Source organism: Alexandromys fortis, unplaced genomic scaffold, assembly GCF_014885135.2.
Source record: "Alexandromys fortis isolate MF-2015 unplaced genomic scaffold, M_Fortis_MF-2015_v1.1 scaffold_4, whole genome shotgun sequence".
Lineage (NCBI taxonomy): Eukaryota > Metazoa > Chordata > Mammalia > Rodentia > Cricetidae > Alexandromys > Alexandromys fortis.
Genome location: NW_026067944.1, coordinates 24,521,005 through 24,526,202, shown reverse-complemented (window position 1 = coordinate 24,526,202; position 5,198 = coordinate 24,521,005). Strand labels below are relative to the sequence as shown.

The window sequence follows — 5,198 nt, the reverse complement described above, 5'->3', positions numbered from 1 at the left end:
CACACACACGCACACGCACACGCACATGCACACACGCACGCACACACGTGCGCACAGTGTTGGGGTTACAGACGCACACCTCTGCACCTGGCTTTTATACAGGGCTGAAGACTGGAACTCAAGTCCTAACGCTCATGAGGCAGGCACTTAATCGAGCCATCTCCCAGCCCTTACGTTTTTAATAGCTAAATAAAGAACCCGTGGGCAGTTACACATGAACTCTTGTGGGAAGCACCTTGAATACCCACACCCATCAGAATAAAAAAACAACATTCAAATTTTCACGACTGTTTTTATTTATGTACTCATTTTCTTAGAAGCTCTTTATGAGCAGAGTACACATCTTACAGATCTTTGTATACTCTGAGCACACCAAAGCTGAAACAGTGTGCCCTTTCATTCAGCCCCTCTGCCCGGAGGACAGTCTGGATATATAATGTATATTGTCATTTGTTGTTTGAGCTCCTTGAGAAGCTCACTCCGGAAGCGGTGTTGCTCCCTCCCCCCAGCCCCACCCACCCCACCCCACCCCACCCCTGCTGCCGTGCACACACTTTAGACCAGTGGTTCTCGACCTTCTAATGCTGAGACCCTTTAAAACCGGCCATGTTGAGGTGACCTCCAACCATAACATTATTTTCATTGCTGCTTCATAACTGTAACTTTGTTACTGTTATGAACTGTAATGTAAACATCTGTATGTCTGACACTTTTAGGCAGCCCTGAGGGTCATTCAACCCACAAGGGGACCACAACCCATAGGCTGAGAACCACTGCTTTAGACCACACGTTTGTTTATGTCAAGTGTCCTCCAAAACTTGTCCTGGGTCAGGCTGGACTCCTGGCTCAGAAACAGGGAGAGCCGTCAAGGTCACAAGGGCATTTAAAACACCGTGCCTTTGAGAACTGTGAGAAAGCTTTTCCATCAGAGACTATCCTGTAATATAAAAAATGCTTGGGGTGAGGATGGGAAGTGGGAAGAACCCTCTCAATCAGGACTTTCAGTTGCCTTGGCTTCCCAGTCAAGTGTCTGCTGGATAAATGAAAGCAGCTGATTGGAGGATGTCGCCTTCCCGTCGTCACGAGCTCCTTTACGAAGGAGACTCTGCTCCACCCAGACAGAAACTCCAGCTGGCTGCCTCAGCAGGGCTTCCCTATTCTTTTCTGCTAGGTGTTCTGAGCTCCAGCTTTGATGGTCTTTTGCTGTTTGTTCTCCGACTTCTGCTTACTATATACTTAATAAATCCACTCATTCACAACTGAAAGCGTAGCTAGAAATCAGATCATTCTCCAGTCCAACAGAGCGAGCAGCACATGAGATCACCTAACTCAATATTTAGGGCTGTTCCCACACATCGTAAGCCTTTAGTAAGGAAGTACTGGGTCAAGAAATACATATCCACAAACGGGAATTTTTATCAGGTACCCGGTACAGTAGGCACTGGGCTCAGGTGCCAACAACCTAGACTTACGCACCTGTTCATCAACTATTTGTCTCTAACACCTGTACTCACCTCACCTGTAAAGCAGGGATTACAGTTTCTCCAGAAGCATCTCCCCTGACCGTGGAAGGCAGAGTAATTCTAGGACTGGCCCTGCCTAGGGACACGGCCTGTTTTCACTAACTTTGAAGCTGAAGGTTTCAAGGTTGGACTAAGGGAACTGTTAGACAAAGCATCTATACTGAGTTTATGAATTACTGAGCACAAGAAAGACATGGCAGAGGTGTGTCACCTACTAGATCAAAATCTTTATTTTTCCACTACTGTGCTAATATCTAACTCTTATCACTGAAATGCTGCTTTCTGTCTCTGGGAAGGCTATATACTTAATGAGTCCACCAGGGAAGGCTGGGCAGAGGGTCTTCTGAGGTGCACTGTCAATAGGGTGCCTTAGTTCTTTACAAATCAGGCGAGGATACCAAACTAGAAAAGGTCAAAATATCAACATGTTACCTTTAAGCTGAGGAAATTGGCGTCCTCACACACTAAGGGACACATGGATAATGCTCTTCTAAATATGAATTGCCTCTAGCTATTCACGTGAGTGGCAGGCTGGTGGGTTTTGGGTGATTTCTTCTTTACATGACCATAAATCCAGTCAACATCACACACACACACACCAGAATTTATGTATCTGACACCACCTGCCTTGGCTGGAGATGCAGTTGCTGGAGGGTGTCTGACACGTAGTAAGTACATATACAATGTTCTGCTTAAGTTACAGTAAGTCACAGAATGAATTCTTACATCTAATCAACTGAGAGCAAAATAATAAGGGGAAGAGCTATTATAATCTCATTAGTAAGAGCACATTTAGAAAATATAAAAAGTCTTATTTCCACCTTAAGATATGTGCAACTAGGACTGGAGAGGCGGCTCAGCAGCTAAGACTGTTTGCTGCTCTTGCGAAGGAGCCCTGTCCAGTTCCCAGGCCCACACAATGACTGGCATCTGTAACTCCAGTCCCAGGGGCTCTGAGGACACCAGTACTCATGCAAGATACACACACATACAGGAAAACACTCAGACGCATAAAACAAAAACCATCTCTTTCTATAATGTAGAATATGGCTGCACATACCTGCACCCCCAGTATGCGGGAAGCAGAGGCAAGATCACAAGTTCAAGGCTACCTGGGCTACAAGGAAAGACCTCTCATCGCTCCCCAAATGTAAACACAGAGGGTGTCTGCGACAGTTTATTTAAAACTTAACATTGGCTGCTGGGGTTGTAGATCTGTCTTCCACTTTGTAGTCTAGTGCATATGCAAGCAGTCTGAACAGCAATCTACTAAGGGTCTGTCCTGAGCGGGAAGTTGGTGTATAGCTGTCTTTGTAAACTACACAGTATTTATTAAAAGTATCCAAATGAATGTCAAGTAAAACTGACTAAAGATTCAAAGAATTAATCCTAGTAACACTACACGCTAGTGGCACATGACGTCAGTGCTCACAAAACCTTAAGTTATCTATTGTTTCTTTTCAGATGACAACTCAGATTCAGAGACACTGTGACTTACTGCTGTGACTTACTGATAGCTCACAGCCAGCAGATAAGCCAGCGACTTGCTGGAGCTGTAATCCAAAGCTCAAGGCCTCAGAACAGTTCAGGTCCAGCCTGGGCAACTCAGTGAGACCCCGCCTCCATCACACTATAGACAGCACGCACAGGGCTAGGGGCAAAGCTGCAAAACACTGCCCTCGCTTAAGGCTGTAGGCCCAATCCCCAGCACAATGACTACCAGAACAAAAGGGGAAAAAAGTCATGTTTAACCAGTGAATTAGGCCAGTCTTAAAGGATCTGAGCCCTTTTATTCTATAAAGAAACACCCTCGCCACCCCGCCACACATGAAGATTAAATAGTCCTCTAGTGGTATTCCTCAGCATCCTTTGTTTCTGAGGTTTTATCTGTTTGAGGTTAGAACTCAAGGCCTTGTGTATACCAGGCAAGCTCTCAGCCACTGCGCTCAATCTCCAGTCTGTACTTGAGATTCTCAGTTCAACGCACGAAAAGGCTAAATCTGGCTAACTGCAAGTCTTGCTGAGATGACATGGCTGTGACGTCATTTTCAACAGGGAAAAGATGTTCACTCTTATTTCCATAACCTAATGTTGGAGATTCTACTGGTTGAGATCATCTGCTTGCTCCTACAATAACTATCCAATCCTGTGACGTCACAATAATGCAGAAGAAGCTCACAGCCAAGGTTGTTGCTATATGCTGTGAGAGGGAAAGGGAAGGGAACAGAAAGTCACGTGGGTCTGTGAGGAACAGAAGAACCACAACTAAGATGGTTTGCCATACTTTCTTTTTGTTCTTTAATAAATTATAAATACTTTATCCACTTATCAAAGTGCATCAAGGAACTTCCAAAATATTTACTCTTCTTCATTCTTCAGGGATTTTTCATTCACAGCATAGGCCACCTGCAGAAAAGATTATATATCAGAAAGTCAGAGTTCAAACATCAAACCAGACCTTGGGATTTAGGAACTTAAGACCATCAGAAATAAATGCTTCCCTGAAACATTAAATAACTGCCACAGTTCTTCTAAACAAGGCATGAAACAAAGACTGCTTTTCAAAATCCTAGTTTAGTTTAGCTAACACCACCCTAAACTGTTCATTACAGTACCTAATCTTTAGAAGTTTTTGTGGGATAAAAACGCCATTTTTCCTAGAAGTACCTTTAAAAACAGGCCAAGGCACTGTGCTTCTAGACCTGCATGTCTGCTGGTTCAAGAGCTGCTGGCAACACTGCTAGAGGCGGAAGAATGGTCAGGTCAGTACAGTTCCTGTGGGAAGCTCCTCCTTGATCCAATGGCAAATAAAGAAAAGCCTCAGAGTCCACAGCCAAGATCCAGAGAGATAGCAGCAGAGGACAGCGGGGCTGGCCTGGGCTCCGCAGAGCCAGGCCTCTCCATAGCCCCTCATCCACCCCACCCTAGTCTCTAAGCAAGAAGACAGCGTTACTCAGGCGCCAAGTCTAACTCAAGAGCTTCCTAAACCTGTTCCCTTTGTTTAGATTTTAGACAGGAAGTAAGCCTCACCAAGACATAAACATCTAAATTCCCTTTTCCCTAAAGAGCTTGAAGAAAGAACTATACACTTAAGCAAAAGTCTGAGCAGGAAAAGAAATCAGAAACAGAGCTATGCCCCATTTCAACAGCCTGCACACCTCTTGGTACTGGCTCCATATCGGAAGGGGCTAACTATGAAAGAGGATATAAACTCCTGGTTCTTCTCTGGGTGGGGGGTCCCTGGCAGGTGGGACTATCCTTTGCATTGTGGCATTTCAGAGAGTCTTAACAGGTGATCCCTATAATGCATTATCTTGAGATACTTTTTCTTTTCTTTTTTGTTTTACAAGACAGGGTTTCTCTGTGTAACAACCCTGGCCGTCCTGGAACTGGCTCTTGTGGACCAGGCTGGCCTTGAACTCACAGAGATCCACCTGTCTCTGCCTCTGAGTACTGGGATTAAAAGGTGTGCACCACCACTGCTAGGCTCTTGAGATACTTTTGTAAATAATATATGTGTAAAATAAAGTTCATACTGGGTGGCTGGGTGGTGATGGCTCACGTCTTTAATCCCAGAAGGCAGGAGGCAGATCTCTTGTGAGTTCAAGGTCAGCCTGGACAACAGAGCAAGTACCAGGACAGGCTACACAGAGAAACCCTGCCTCAAAAAAAAAA

The 5,198-nt window shown here is 44.9% G+C and overlaps 1 protein-coding gene across 1 annotated transcript in view; it reads right to left on the bottom strand.

The window, feature by feature from the left end:
* Positions 1-3,794: 3,794 nt before the first annotated feature.
* The window catches only part of Cox17 (cytochrome c oxidase copper chaperone COX17), a 5,992-nt gene continuing 4,588 nt past the window's right edge, over positions 3,795-5,198 (bottom strand). Inside the window, exon 3 of the mRNA XM_050149082.1 lies at positions 3,795-3,929. The gene's annotated coding sequence lies outside the window, so the exon portion shown is untranslated. The remainder of the gene's footprint in view (positions 3,930-5,198) is intronic.